Here is a 16873-nt window from a genome sequence, read left to right as displayed (position 1 = left end):
CTGCAGGGCCCCAGCGGCAGGATATCCAAGCCCGCCGATCCGCAAACGCCCAACGCCAAGTCAGCTCCGGGCCTCCTCACCCCAAACAAGGGACTGTGGATCCCTAGTCCTTACAGTATTTTCCATTTTCTCTTCTTTGCTCTTTATTGTGGTAGAAAAGCTTCTTGCCTTCTGCCCCATACTGCGGGTCTCTGAAGGGAGACTGTCCGCTTCCAGAAGTCTTAGATAAGATTGGTTTCTATCATCAAAACGCATTTTTTAGTCTTTTTTTTTTTTTCTTTAAGTTTTTGACCAGGAGGAATGGGATCTGAGGCTGCCTGCTAATGGGAGGAGGAGACTGACCCGCGAGGTGCCCGCGGCTGAACCCTTTTGAATTCTTCGATCTGGTCATACCGAGGACCATGGGTAAGTGTGTCGGGATCCGACCCAAACAAACTTAATTTAAAACTACCTTCCATCTTGTTCCCAGAAAGGTTCTGGAGACCTGGGAATGTTCCCAAGGTTTATTAATATTCTTAGAAAGGTTCTGGGTTCTGTAAGTTTCCAGAGCTTGTTAAAGTATAAAATATGAAATATAAATGATTAAATATGTATGTAAAATAGCTGTACAGAGGGAAAAAATGATGAGAAAAAAAACAAGAGTCAATGCTCTATATAAGATAGGGTGAATATTCCTGTCTTCCTGGTTTGAGGGGTTTTGTCAGGAATGTTTCTTGGATATTGTTAAAAGGGTTTCTGTTTATTAAGTTGATTTTTGTTCATTTTTAGTTTGTTATACCGTGAATTGTATCAATTGACTTATGAATGCTAAATATACCTTGTATTTCTGGGGATAAAACCTATCTGATAATAATTTATTATTTTTATTGTTGGACTCCACTGGCTAAAAGTTTGTATATAATTTTGGATCTACATTCATGAAGGAGATTGGTCTGTATTTGTAATATATTTGACTGGTTTGGTTTCCGGGTAATTCTGGTTCTGTAATATAAATTGAGAAGTATTCCCTCTTCCTAAATTATGTCTAAGAGTTTCTGTAGGATCACTATTAATTCTGCAAATATTTGATACTATTTAATAGTTAAGAAACTAGTTGGGAAGTTTTCTTTGAGGGTTAATAATTTCACTACAGATTCACTTTCCTTAAGACAGGGCTATTCAGATTTTCTGTAACTTCTCTAGTGAGCTGTGGTATTTCTGTCTTTATAGAAATTTGTTCATTTCATCTAAGTTGTCAAATTTACTGGCTGAAATAATTATTAATATCCCTTTAACATCCTTTTTAATATCTGTAAAATCTAGGGTGATGTAACCCCTCTCATTACAGATATTGTCAATTTGAGTCTTCTTTTTCTGGATCATGCTGGCTAGAATTTGTCAATTTTATTGATCATCTCTAAGAGCCACCTTTTCATTTCATAGTTTCTATTGTTTTCATTTTCTGTGTCATCGGTTTCACCATAGTCTTCATTATTTAACTTATTCTAATTCTTATGACTTTGATCTTTTGCTTGTTTAAGGTGAAAGCTGAAGTCATTTGTTTTGAGACCTTTCTTCATTTCTTAAATAGGCATTCCATGCTACAAAATACCAAGTACTGGTGTGCCTGGGTGGCTCAGTGGGTTAAAGCCTCTGCCTTCAGCTCAGGTCATGGTCCCAGGGTCCTGGGATTGAGCCCTGCATCAGACTCTCTGCTCAGCGGGGAGCCTGCTTGCTCCTTTCTCTCTGCCTGCCTCTCTGCCTACTTGCGATCTTTGTCAAATAAAAAAAAAAAAAAAAAAAAAAAAAAAAATCTTTAAAAAAATAAAATAAATAAAATAAAATACCAAGTACTGCTTTAGCTGTGTTAAAATATTTTCTGAGGCACGTTAAAATTTTCAGAAGTTTATTTGATGGAACTTCTGTTTGTGGGGCTGCACCAAACCGAAAGTGGTTAGCAGCGCTCCTTGGGCAGGAGCGGGGCCAAGGCTTTTACAGACCAAATGCAGAACTAAAGCAAGGAAATTATTTGATTGGCTATAGCTTAAGTGGTTGGCTTATTTAGGAAGGAATAGTTGGCCACTGAGGTTTGTTCTTAAGTTTTGTTTTTTGGGATACAAGTGTGTTTAAAGGACTTTACTCTGGCTTCCTTCTGTTTGCTTACCAAGGCTACCAAAACATTAATGCCACCTCAGCCTCCTTTACATAATAACTTTAACAGCTAACACAGTTTTTGACATGTGTTTTCATTTTAACTTCGGTTCAAAATATTTTCCAAGGTTTTGATTTTTATTTTGGCCTGTGGATTTAGACTTGACTTATTAGGGTTTAAATGCTTGGGGAATTTCCAAACATCCATGTATTTGAATATGTTCTTTTTAATTTCATGAAGTTTGAAATATCTTCGGTGTTTCTAGGAATTTTTCTTTTCCACTTATGTATTATTTAGAAGTTATTTCAGTCCTTTGAAATGTGTTGAGACTTACATGGCTTAGCATATGGTCTATCTTGGTTAAACTGTGTGGATTTGATAATTTGATAATTTTCATGAAATTTGATAATTTCAATTGTAGTACCTAGTATTGTATAAATATCAACTAAATCAATATGTTAATAGTGTTTTTCAGATAATTTATGTCATTACCAATTTTTTTTTAAAGGACTGTGGATGAAGACTTTTTTTTTTTCTTCAAGATTCTATTTATTCACTTGACAGATAGAGATCACAGGTAGGCAGAGAGAGAAAGGAGGAAGCAGGCTCCCTGCTGAGCAGAGAGCCCAACGTGGGGCTTGATCCCAGGACCCTGGGACCATGACCCGAGCTGAAGGCAGAGGCCCTAACCCACCGAGCCACCCAGGCACCCCTCATTACCAATTTTTAAAATTGGATCCTGAAAGATAGGTTTAAATTCCTATAACTGTGAGTATAAAATTGTTTATTTTTCCTTTAATTCTCTCAAATTCTGCTTCATATACATATTTACACATTCATTTACATTTACTACTTCTGGCTGAGTTGACTCTTTAATACGCATTATTATTTGATGCTTTTTTTTTTTCTTCTTTCCTGGTGATCCAGGTCATTTTTGTTATCATCTTCCTTCAGCCTTGAGAACCTTCTTCGTTATCTCTTGTGTTTCAGGTGTGCCAATGACCAATTCTGTTATCTTTATTTTGTCTGAAAATGTTTTTATTTTGCCTTTATTCTTAGAGTGTTTTCACAGGATATGGAAAGGTTGATTATTTTTTCCCAGTATTTTCAAGTGTACTGGCCTCCATATTTTTTTGACAAGAAGTCAGCAGTCATTCAAGTGATTGTTCCCCTGTATGAAATCTGTCATTTTTGGCTGCTTTTAAGATAGTCTCCTTATATTTCATTTTTGTCACTTTGATTACTTATGCATACCATGGTTTTCTTTTTTTTTTTTTTTAAGATTTTATCTATTTATTTGACAGAGAGAGAAAGATCACAAGTAGGCAGAGAAGCAAACAGAGATAGAGGGGGAAGCAGGCTCCCTGCTGAGCAGAGAGCCCAACATGGGACTTGATCCCAGGACCCTGAGATCATGACCTGAGCTGAAGGCAGAGGCTTAATCCACTGAGCCACCCAGGAGCCCCAACATGGTTTTCTTCATATGGATCTTGTTCAGGGCTCACTGAGTTTCTTAAACCAACAGACCTATCTGTATCTTTGAAAAAAAATTGGTTTTTATATTTTAACATATTGAAATATATTTTCTATTCATTTTCTCTCTTCACCTTCCACTACTCCTCTTAAACGTATGTTATGCATTGTCTTAAATTCCCTCAAATTTGTTTGGTATTGATCAAATGGTTGAAATCATGGAAGTGAGTTCAATCTATCCTCCTGCTAGAAGTTGTTGAAAAGGAAAATCACCCTACACCTTCCATGTTTTAACTCTCCTTTCAGAATCATCTTACTTAGATTTATTCACCAGTGCCTACAGCTCCTTTTATTTTCTCCAAAGATTGTAGTTCTTATCTGTGGAAAGGCATGTAATAGTGGATGTTTACTGCAGAAAGGCATAAAATATTAGGTGTTTATTCAATTTTAATGAAAATAGAAATCTTATCAAATAATTTTTGAAACTTGTGCTAGTGTAATTCATATGGGGAAATTTTAATATTTTCTTAGGACTATTAAAAATCTCTATTAAAAATCTCTATGGAATAAACCCTTTATGGGTTTATCACACCATACAAAAAAATTATCTTGAAATAGGTATTCATCCTGAACACAGATGCTTAAAACCTAAAATTTATGTAAAGAATCAAAGGGGATAATCCTCATGATGTTAGGATAGATAAAGGTCATTATAAAAAAGAAATACCATTAAAGAAAATATAAGAATTTTATAAATATGTACTAGCTAGTGTCCAAGAAAGTCCTAGTTATCATCTGGTATTTCCTGATAGTCACAATCTTATGTAAGATCTCTTACATTGTACTGATGTTGATATATTAGACCAATAGGTTATGACAGAAGTGATCAAAAGTCATTTTCTGGTTCTTTGAAATAATTAATAAGATTGATAAACCCTTAGCCAGACTTATCAAAAAGAAAAGAGAAAGTACCCAAATTAATAAAATCATGAATAAAAGAGGAGAGATCACAACCAATACCAAAGAAATACAAACAATTATAAGAAAATATTATGAGCAATTATACACCGGGAAATTTGACAATCTGGAAGAAATGGATGCATTCCTAGAGACAATAGATAGATATAAACTACTACCAAAACTGAACCAGGAAGAAATAGAAAACCTGAACAGACCCATAACCAGTAAGGAGATTGAAGAAGTCATTAAAAATCTCCCAACAAAGAAGAGGAGTCCAGGGCCAGATGGCTTCCCAGAGGAATTCTTCCAAACATTTAAAAAAAGAATTAATACCAATTCTACTGAAACTGTTGCAAAAAATAGAAATGGAAGGAAAACTTCCAAACTCATTTTATGAAGCCATCATTACCTTGATCCCCAAACCAGACAAAGACCCCATCAAAAAGGAGAATTACGGACCAATATCCTTGATGAACATGGATGTGAAAATTCTCACCAAAATACTAGCCAATAGCATCCAGCAGTACACTAAAAGGATTATTCATCACGACCAAGTGCAATTTACTCCTGGGCTGCAAGGTTAACTCAACATCTGCAAACCGATCAGTGTGATACGATACATTAATAAAAGAAAGAAAAAAACTATATGATACTCTCAGTAGATGCTGAAAAAGCATTTGACAAAATACACCATTCTTTCTTGATCAGAACTCTTCAAAGTGTAGGGATAAAGAGTACATATGTCAATATCATCAAAGCCATCTATGAAAAACCCACAGCAAATATCATTCTCAATGGGGAAAAACTGAGAGCTTTTCCCCTAAGGTCAGGAACATGGCAGGGCTGTCTACTATCACCACTTATAATCAACATAGTACTAGAAGTCCTAGCCTCAGCAGTCAGACAACAAAAATAAATAAAAGGCATCTGAATCAGTAAAGAAGTTTAACTCTCACTCTTTGCAGATGATATAATACTTTATGTGGAAAACCCAATGACTCCACTCCAAAACTGCTGGAACTATACAGGAATTCAGTAAAGTGTCAGGATATAATATCAATGCACATAAATCAGTTGCATTTCTATACACCATCAACAAGGCAACAGAAAGAGAAATTAAGGAGTTGATCCCATTTATAACTGCACCCAAAATCATAAGGTACCTAGGAATAAACCTAACCAAAGAGACAAAGAATCTGTACTCAGAAAACTATAAAGTACTCATGAAAGAAACTGAGGAAGACACAAAGAAATGGAAAAATGTTCCATGCTCCTGGATTGGAAGAACAAATATTGTGAAAATGTCTATGCTACCTAAAGCAATCTACATATTTAATGCAATCCCTATCAAAATACCACCAACTTTTTCCAAAGAAATGGAGCAAATAATCCTAAAATTTATATGGAACCAGAAAAGACCCCAGGTAGCCAGAGGAATGTTGAAAAGGAAAACCAAAATTGGTGGCATCCCAAATCCAGACTTCAAGCTCTATTACAAAGCTGTAATCATCAAGACAGTATGGTACTGACACCAAAACAGACACATAGATCAATGGAACAGAATAGAGAGCCCAGAAATGGACCCTCAACCCTATGGTCCAGTAATCTTTGACAAAGCAGGAAAGATTGTCCAATGCTAAACAGTCTCTTCAACCAGTGGTCTTGGGAAAATTGGTCAGCCACATGCAGAGGAATGAAACTGGACCATTTCCTCACACCACACACAAAATTCAACTCAAAATGGGTGAAAGACCTCAATGGGAGACAGAAATCCATCCAAATCCTTGAGGAGAACACAGGCAGCAACCACTTTTACCTCAGCCTCAGGAACTTCTTCCTAGAAACATTGACACAGGCAAGGGAAGCAAGGGCAAAAATGAACTATTGGGACTTCATCAAGATGAAAAGCTTTTGCACAGCAAAGGAAACAGTCAACAAAACCAAAAGACAACTGACAGAATGGGAGAAGATATTTGCAAATGATATATCAGATAAAGGGCTAGTATCCAAAATCTAAAAGAACTTATCAAACACACCACTGAAAGAATAAATAATCCAATCAAGAAATGGGCAGAAGATATGAACAGACATTTCTGCAAAGAAGACATCCAGATGGCCAACAGATGCATGAATAAGTGCTCAACATCACTGAGCATCACGGAAATGCAAATCAAAACCAGAGTGAGATACCACCTCACACCCCTCAGAATGGCTAAAATTAACAAGTCAGGAAAAGACAGATGTTGGCAAGGATACAGAGAAAGGGGAACCCTCTTATGCTGTTGGTAGAAATGCAAGATGGTGCAGCCACTCTGGAAAACAGTATGGAGCTTCCTCAAAAAGTTGGAAATAGAGCTCCTATATGACCCAGCAATTCCACTACTGGGTAATAGCCCTAAGGATACAAAGGTAATAATCTGAAAGGACACGTGCACCCAAATGTTTATAGCAACAATGTCCACAATAGCCAAACTATGGAAAGAACATAGGTGTCCATCAACAGATGAATGGATAAAGATAGGTGGTATATATGCATAGTGGAATACTATGCAGCCATCAAAAAAATTTTTTAAAGAAATCTTGCCATTTGCAATGACATGGATGGAACTGGAGGGTATTATGCTAAGTTAAATAAGGCAATCAAGAAAATTATATTATCTCTCTGATATGAGGAATTTGAGAGGCAGGGCATGGGTTCATGGGAGGTTGGGGTGGAAAAAATTAAACAAGGTGGGATCAGGAGGGAGACAAACCATACAAGACTCTTAATCTCAAGAAACAAATGGAGGGTTGCTGGGGTTGGGGGTTAGGGATAGGGTGCCTGGGTTATGGACATTGGGGAGGGTATGTGCTATGGTGAGTGCTGCGGAATGTATAAGCCTGATGATTCACAGATCTGTACTCCTGGGAAAAAATAATAAAACTAAATATAAAACTAATATAAAACTAAAAAGATAATAAATAAAGGATACTTACTGCCAAAAGAAAAAGGCCATTTTCTGAGACTAAGTTATATCAGATACTATAATTTCCATCTTGCTAATTTGGTTTCATACTCTTGCCCTCTTTGTTTTCTGTTCTTGCTCTCCCTATATCTCTCTCCCTAATTTCAGAAAATTGAACTGCCTTGCTATAAGCAACCCTATGGAAGAGTCCACATAGAAGGAACTAGAAACAATAGCCATGTGAGTGAGATCGGAAATACATTCTTCAGAGCCAGCAAAAACCAATAGCTTTTCTGCAATCTCATGAGAGATCCTGCTCCTGAAACATCTACCTAGCTGCTCATAGATTACTAATCCTTGCAACTGTGTAAGATGATAAGTGTTGTTGATTTAAGCTACTAAACCAAGAAAAGTCTGTAAGTTATACAGCAATAGATAACTAACAAATGAGGTTTCATAAACAAAAAATTATGTTACTTTAAAGACACTACTAAACAAATGAAAAGGCAGGTCACAAATTGTGAAAAATGACTCACGATAAGTATATGTGACAAAAGTCTTATAATTAGAATATAAAGCAGTCTCTTTTGACAAAAACCCAATTTTTAAAAAATGGACAAAAAATCAGACACTTCACCAAAAAGATATTCAAGTGGACATGAGGAGATACCCACCATCATTTACTTCAGGAAAGAAAAATAAAATCCCACTGAGATACCACTCATCACCCACTAAAATAGCTAAGTTTTAAAGGCTGACAAAACCATATGTTGGGTAGGACATGGAACAACTGGACCTTACTTTTACTAGGAGTTTAAATGGGCAAACACTCTGGAAAACTCTTTAGTGATTTCTTAAAAAGTTAAAATACACTTCCATATGGCCCAGGAATTTCTCTACTAGGTATTTACCTGAAGTAATTGAAAACAATGTCTAAAAAAACCCTATATGTTGACACCTGGGTGGCTAAGTTGCTTAAGCATCTGCCTTCAGCCTCAGTTATCATCTCTGGGTCCTGGAATAGAACCCCTCTTTGAGCTCCCTGCTCAGCAGGAGCTGAGGCCAGCGGGGCCAGCGGGAAAATCTCAGTGTGTGATCACTGCTTGGAACCTCTCTGGTGGTCTGGAGCTGCCCAGACAGCTGCCGCTGCCATGGTTTTGGGTACAAGCAAAAGATTCTGCGTCCCCAGGGACCGTGACTCAGAACCTGCTCTGCCAGCGGCCAAGGGGGAACTCATTTGGGCTCTGCAGCCAGACTGAGGCTTCTCTCTGAGAGGGAGGTCAGGGTGCAGTTTGCTTTCCTCTAAAACTACAAAAACTTTCAAAAGCGGTCAAGGTGAGAGAAAAAAAAGTGAACAAACATAAAAACCGCCAGAGAACAAAAGTCTGAAAAAAACCAGTTTCCTCAGAGCCCACCCCCTTGAGGGGAGTGGGGGGACTTAAGAAACATCATTGACTGAAAACCCACGGGGCAGGCCCCTCCCCCAGAAAACCAACCAAGAAAGGGGAAAAAAAAAAAAGTACAAGAGAACAACCACCACTACTTCATAGGACAACTTTTATTTTTAACTCGTTCCCACTATTCTGGTTCATTTTTTTTTATATAGATAATTTTTAACCTATTTACCATCACAGTGAGATGTCCAATACATCAAATTCCATAATAACCTTCTAACCTGAACTTTTTGATACATACACCTGTGTTTTTCTTTTGCATTTCTATTTTTTGAATTTTTTTTAAATTTTAGTTTAGTCTAGTTTATTCCTTTTTGTTTTTTATTTTCTAATATTTATATAGAGTTAAACTTTAAAGTAATCTCCTTTCCCCAATCAATACTACCCCATAGGTAAACCAATTTTTAATCCCCCTTTATCTTAGGAAAGTTGTCATTTAACAAAGACATCAAGATATATCCAGGAAGAATCAAAACAACCTTCCTCTCCCACACTGAGAATTTATAACCACTCTCCCATCTTTTTCTTCCACCAGTGTTTCTGTGTTTTTGTGTTTATCCCAATAGTATATAAATCTTAAACTTGGGGTTCTTTTTGATGAAGTTCGTCCTGTATTTGCATATATATATATATATATATATATATATATATATATATATATCTCTCTTGTCATATACTTTTATCAGTCTTTGTGTTTGTCTGTTTGTTTGTATACTTCATAAGTCTTACCTTGGGGCCCATTTGGGCTGAACCTTCTCTTTCATTTCCCTTTCTTTCCTATCTCTCTCTCTCTCTTTTTTCTTTTTTTCTTTTTCTTTTGTTTCTCATATGGGTGGGGAATCCTGATTACTCAGAAGTGTTCCAGGGTGCACCTTGACTGCCCCATGGTCGATACATCCAGTTACATCTGTTCAGTCATCTCTCACCAAAATGACTAGGAGGAGAAATGCTCAACAGAAGAAAAATGCAGAGGATGGACCTTCAGCAACAGAGTTAATGGCTATCAACATAGACAATATGTTGGAAAGAGAATTCAGACTAACAATTATCCAGGCAATAGCTAGGTTGGAGAAATCCATGGATGACCAAACGGAATTCATTAGGGCCGAGCTGAAAGCCACCAGAGATGATGTTCAAAATATTAGGGTGGAGTTAAAAGCTACCAGGGCTGAGGTTTACAGTGCTCTCAATGAGTTCCAATCTAATCTAAATTCTCTCAAAGCTAGGGTAACTGAGACAGAAGATAGAATTGGTGATCTGGAGGACAGAGAGAAAGGATCAGGAGGAAGCCTGGAACAAACAGCTTAGAAACCACGAAAACAGAATCAGAAATAAATGATGCCATGAAACGTTCCAATGTCAGAATTATTGGAATCCCTGAAGGGGAGGAGAAAGAAAGAAGTCTAGAAGATATAGTGGAACAAGTTCTTCATGAAAATTTTCCCAATCTCACGAATGGAACCAGCGTTCATGTACTACAGGCCAAAAGGTCTCCACCCAAGATTATACATTCCAAAAAGACATCAAGGCACCTGATAGTCAAATTGAGGAATCATAATTGTAGGTATAATCTCTTGAAAGCCAGTAGGACAAAGAGGCTCCTTACCTACAGAGGAAAGCCCATCAGAATAATGTCAGACCTTTCCACAGAGACCTGGCAAGCCAGAAAGGGCTGGCAAGATATATTCAGGGCATTAAATGAGAAGAACATGCAGCCAAGAATACTTTATCCAGAAAGACTGACGTTCAAAATGGATGGAGAGATAAAGAGTTTCCAAGACCGGCAAGGCTTAAAAGACTATGCAACCACCAAGCCGACACTGCAGGAAATATTAAGGGGGGTTCTATAAAAGAAGAAAAATACTAAAAATAGCATTGAAGAGAAATAGACAATCTACAGAAAGAAAAGACTTCAAAGGTAACACGATGTCAATAAAAACATATCTATCAATAATCACTCTCAATGTGAATGGCCTAAATGCGCCCATAAAATGGCACAGGGTTGCAGATTGGATAAAACAACAAGACCCATCCATGTGTTGTCTAAAGAGACCCATTTTGAACCTAAAGATACACCCAGACTGAAAGTGAAGGGATGGAGAAGCATCTTTAATGCCAGTGGGCTTCAAAAGAAGGCTGGAGTAGCGATTCTCATATCAGATAAATTAGATTTTAAACTAAAGACTGTAGTCATAGATACAGAAGGACACTACATAATTCTTAAAGGGACTATCCACCAAGATGATCTAGCAATTGTAAATATCTATACCCCCAATATGGGAGCAGCCAATTACATAAGAAAACTGTTAATCAAGATAAAGAGTCATATCTATATGAATACACTAATAGTAGGAGATCTTAACACACCTCTCTCAGAAATAGATCATCAAAGCAGAAAATTAATAAAGATACAAGAGCATTGAATGACACATTGGACCAGATGGACCTCATAGATATATACAGAACATTCCACCCTAAAACAACAGAATACTCATTCTCCTCAAGTGCACATGGAACCTTTTCAAGAATAGACAACATACTGGGTCACAAATCAGGACTCAACTGATACCAAAAGACTGAGATTATTTCCTACATATTCTCAGATCACAATGCTTTGAAACTGGAGCTCAATCACAAGGAAAAGTTCCAAAGGAACTCAAACACCTGGAAGCTAAAGACCACCTTGCTTAAGAATGCTTGGGTCAACCAGGAGATCAAAGAAGAACTAAAACAATTCATGGAAACCAATGAGAATGAAGACACTTCAGTCCAAAACCTATGGGATATAGCAAAGGCGGTCCTAAGGGGGAAATACATAGCCATCCAAGCATCCCTCAAAAAAATTGAAAAATCCAGAACACAGCAGCTGTCTCTACACCTTAAAGAACTGGAGAATCAACAACAAATCAAACCAACTCCACGCATAAGAAGGGAAATTATCAAGATTAGAGCTGAGATCAATGAGGTAAAAACCAGAGATACAGTAGAACGTATCAATGAAACTAGAAGCTGGTCTTTTGAAAGAATCAATAAGACCAATAAACCATTGGCCACACTAATCTAAAAGAAAAGAGAGAAAGCCCAAATTCATAAAATTATGAATGAAAAGGGAGAGATCACAACTCACACCAAGGAAGTAGAAATAATCATCAGAAGTTATTATCAACAGTTATATGCTAATAAGCTAAGCAACCTAGATGAAATGGATGCATTCCTGGAAAACTATAAACTCCCAAAATTGAACCAGGAAGAAATTGACAACCTGAATAGACCGATATCTAGTTAATGAGATTGAAGCAGTGATCAAAAACCTCCCAAAAAACAAGAGCCCAGGATCTGACGGATTCCCTGGGGAATTCTACCAAACTTTCAAAGAAGAAATAACACCTATTCTCCTGAAGCTGTTTCAAAAAATTGAAGCAGAAGGAAAACTTCTAGACTCTTTCTATGAAGCCAACATTACCCTGATCCCCAAACCAGGCAAATACCCTACCAAAAAGGAGAATTTCAGACCAATATCACTGATGAATATGGATGCTAAGATTCTCAAGAAGATCCTAGCAAACAGGATCCAACAGCACATTAAAAAGATTATCCACCATGACCAGGTGGGTTTCATCCCTGGGCTACAAGGATGGTTTAACATTCGCAAATCAATCAATGTGATAGAACAAATTAATATGAGAAGAGAGAAGAACCACATGGTCCTCTCAATCGATGCAGAAAAAGCATTTGACAAAATCCAGCATCAGTTCCTGATTAAAATGCTTCAAAGTATAGGGATAGAGGGAACATTCCTGAACTTCATCAAATCTATCTATGAAAGACCCACAGCAAATACCATCCTCAATGGGAAAAAGGTTGCAGCCTTCCCGTTGAGATCAGGAACATGACAAGGATGCTCACTCTCACCACTCTTCTTAAACATAGTATTAGAAGTCCTAGCAACAGCAATCAGACAACAAAGAGAAATAAAAGGTATCCAAATTGGCAATGAAGAAGTCAAACTCTCTCTCTTTGCAGATGACATGATTCTTTATATGGAAAACCCAAAGACTCCACCCCCAAACTACTAGAACTCATACAGCAATTCAGCAACGTGGCAGGATACAAAGTCAATGTACAGAAATCAGTGGCTTTCTTATACACTAACAATGAAAATACAGAAAGGGAAAATAGAGAATCGATTCCATTTACTATAGCACCAAGAACCATAAGATACCTGGGAATAAACCTAACCAAAGAGGTAAAGGATCTGTAGTCGAGGAACTACAGAACACTCATGAAAGAAATTGAAGAAGACACAAAAAGATGGAAGACCATTCCATGTTCTTGGATCAGAAGAATAAACATTGTTAAAACGTCTATACTGTCTAGAGCAATCTATACTTTTAATGCCATTCCGATCAAAATTCCGCCAGTATTCTTCAAAGAGCTGGAGCAAATAATCCAAAAATTTGTATGGAATCAGAAGAGACCCCGAATCGCTAAGGAAATGTTGAAAAACAAAAATAAAAGGGGGGGGGCATCACGTTATCTGATTTCAAGCTTTACTACAAAGCTGTGATCACCAAGATAGCATGGTACTGGCATAAAAACAGACACATAGACCAGTGGAACAGAGTAGAGAGCCCAGATGTGGACCCTCAACTCTATGAGCAAATAATCTTCAACAAAACAGGAAAAAGTATACAATGGAAAAAAAAAAACAGTCTCTTCAATAAATCGTGCTGGGAAAACTGGGCAGCTATATGTAGAAGAATGAAACTCGACCATTCTCTTACACTGTACACAAAGATAAACTCAAAATGGATAAAAAGACCTCAACGTGAGACAGGAATCCATCAGAATCCTAGAGGAGAACATAGGCAGTAATCTCTTCTATATCAGCCACAGCACCTTCTTTCAAGATATGTCTCCAAAGGCAAAGGAAACAAAAGTGAAAATAAACTTCTGGGACTTCATCAAAATCAAAAGCTTCTGCACAGCCAAGGAAACAGTCAAGAAAACAAAGAGGCAACCCACGGAATGGGAAAAGTTATTTGCAAATGACAGTATAGACAAAAGGTTGATATCCAGGATCTATAAAGAACTCCTGAAACTCTACACACACAAAAAAGTAAATCATATCAGAAAATGAGCAGAAGATATGAACAGACACTTCTCCAATGAAGACATACAAATGGCTATCAGACACATGAAAAAATGTTCATTATCACTAGCCCTCAAGGAGATTCAAATTAAAACCACATTGAGATACCACTTTACACCAGTTGGAATGGCCAACATTAGCAAGACAGGAAACAACATGTGTTGGAGGGGATGTAGGGAAAGGGGAGCCCTCTTACACTGTTGGTGGGAATGCAAGTTGGTGCAGCCTCTTTGGAGAACAGTGTGGAGATTCCTCAAGAAATTAAAAATAGAACTTCCCTCTGACCCTGCAATTGCACTCCTGGGTATTTACCCCAAAGATACAGATGTCATGAAAAGAAGGGCCATCTGTACCCCAATGTTTATAGCAGCAATGGCCACGGTCACCAAACTGTGGAAAGAACCAAGATGCCCTTCAACAGACGAATGGATAAGGAAGATGTGGTCCATATACACTATGGAGTATTATGCCTCCATCAGAAAGGACGAATACCCAACTTTTATATCAACATGGACGGGACTGGAAGAGATTATGCTGAGTAAAATAAGTCAAGCAGAGAGAGTCAATTATCATATGGTTTCACTTATTTGTGGAGCATAACAAATAGCATGGAGGACATGGGGAGTTAGAGAGGAGAAGGGAGTTAGGAGAAATTGGAAGGGGAGGTGAACCATGAGAGACTATGGACTCTGAAAAACAATCTGAGGGTTTTGAAGGGGCGGGGGTGGGAGTTCGGGGTACCAGGTGGTGGGTATTATAGAGGGCACGGATTGCATGCAGCACTGGGTGTGGTGCAAAAATAATGAGTACTGTTATGCTGAAAATAAATAAAAAATTTAAAAAAGAGAAAATACTCAAAATATAAAATAAAGGTCTAAGACCGTTTTACAAGTTTTTAATTTTATTTACAAAGTATGTTTCCACATTTAAATAAACCATAACAACAAATAAACTATGCTTTTCAAAAAAAATTCATTTATTTATTTGACAGAGAGAGAGATCACAAGAAGGCAGAGAGGCAGGCGGGAGTGGGGGAAAAGCAGGCTCCCTGCAGACCAGACTGCCCAATATGGGGCTCCATCCCAGGACCCTTATATCATGACCTGAGCTGAAGACAGAGGTTTAACCCACTGAGCCACCCAGGTATCCCTAAACTATGCTTTGTTTTTGTAAACAGTTTGGGGGGATCAGGGAGTGATAAAAGAGGTGAAAAATGAAAACTGATAGCATAAGAAGGAAAAGAGAAAATAAGTAGATTGCTCTATGCTAAATTAGAGGTAAATTTTACTTTTTTCAATCCAAAATTATTCAAAACTCCAATTATTGAACATTTAAAGACATAAATTATTTCTACATAATAGTGTGAACCCAAACTATCAAGTTAAATAGCACAATAATGCTGACTTAACTAATACATGCTTTGAATTCTATTATTATCTTTTCAACTTTCTTTATCATTTTCTCTAACATTATTAACTTGATGTTTGGAAAAGGAACACTAAGCTTGGATACTGGAGAACAAGATTTCTGCCATTTATAGGTATAAAATGACTTTGGACAAATACTTATCTTAGACTCTGGGAATCTCAGTTTAATCATCTGTGAAATGGGGAGAAAAAGAGTGCATGTTTGAGGCTTCAATAGGATAATGATTAAGAGATCACAGGGCACCTAGATGGCTCAGTTAAACATCTCATTCTTGGTTTCTGCTCAGGTTGTGATCTCAAGTTCATGAGATCGAGCCCCATGTTGAGCTTCACACTCAAGGCAGTCTTCTTCAGATTCTCTCTCCCTCTTCCTCTGCTTCTCTCCCCACTCCTGCTCTCTCTAAAATAAATAAATAAAATATTAAAAGATATATCACAAATATTCCTCTACTTCTGAGTTTCAGATTATGTTGTTAAAGTTCAAGTTAGGTATAGTTTTTATACACACACACACACATATGTATGGAGAGATCATTTATATTGAATTTGATTTTGATTTGCATTTCATATATAAAAAATGAAATAATTGCTCTTGAATAAGATGGGTGGCTCAGTCAGTTAACGGTCTGACTCTTGATTTCAGTTCTGGTCATGATCTCAGCGTCCTGGGATAGAGACCCACAAATCAGGATTTGCACTCAGCTGAGCATCTGCTTGGAATTCTTTCTATCCCACTCCCTCTGCCCCTCCCCCCAATCACACACACACCCTAAAATAAATAAATAAATATTTTAAAAGATAAAATAATTGTTCTTGATTTTGACAGTTTACAGAGCAGATTCAATATTGTGCTATCATTGTCACATTCATATGTACTACATAAATCGCTCATATTCTATAAAAAATGCCTTTAAATAAGAGGTTAGAACAACAAGTGCTGGCTAATTATCTGATTTCAAGCATACCAGATGTATTCCCTATACATTTTTAATGACGTGTTCTTTAGCTTCATAACTTAAGTCACTGGCAAATAAAGGTGGCAATTGGCAAAGACAGCTGTCAGAACATACAGCTGTTTTTTGTTTGGGTTTTTTTTTTTCTGTTTTTTTTTTTTTCCTTTTCTTTATTTTAGTGTTAGGTCGAATTTTGTGAATTCATCACATTTTTGTGAATTATTTTTCTATTCTAAGAGCAAGAAAGCAAATATAGAATTAGGGTTTCCAGAGGTCTCCAAAATCACAGTTGCCATTTGAGAAAATTATGAGAAGCTCAGCTATTTCGTGTTTGTAAAAGCATCAGTTAGCAGACTTGAAAAACAATATTTCAGAATT

General features: G+C 37.1%; 1 long non-coding RNA gene across 1 annotated transcript in view; it reads left to right on the top strand.

The window, feature by feature from the left end:
* The first annotated feature begins 1 nt into the window (after position 1).
* The window catches only part of LOC101678143, a 145721-nt gene continuing 128849 nt past the window's right edge, over positions 2 to 16873 (top strand). The window contains exons 1-2 of the long non-coding RNA XR_199395.2: positions 2 to 115; positions 285 to 405. This is a non-coding gene — a long non-coding RNA (uncharacterized LOC101678143). The remainder of the gene's footprint in view (positions 116 to 284; positions 406 to 16873) is intronic.

The sequence above is a fragment of the Mustela putorius genome, unplaced genomic scaffold (genome assembly GCF_011764305.1).
Source record: "Mustela putorius furo isolate JIRA1106 unplaced genomic scaffold, ASM1176430v1.1 tig00003911_pilon_pilon_pilon, whole genome shotgun sequence".
In the NCBI taxonomy this organism is placed as follows: Eukaryota; Metazoa; Chordata; class Mammalia; order Carnivora; family Mustelidae; genus Mustela; species Mustela putorius.
Note: the sequence above shows the minus strand (reverse complement) of the source record. Positions and strands in the feature narration are given on the sequence as shown.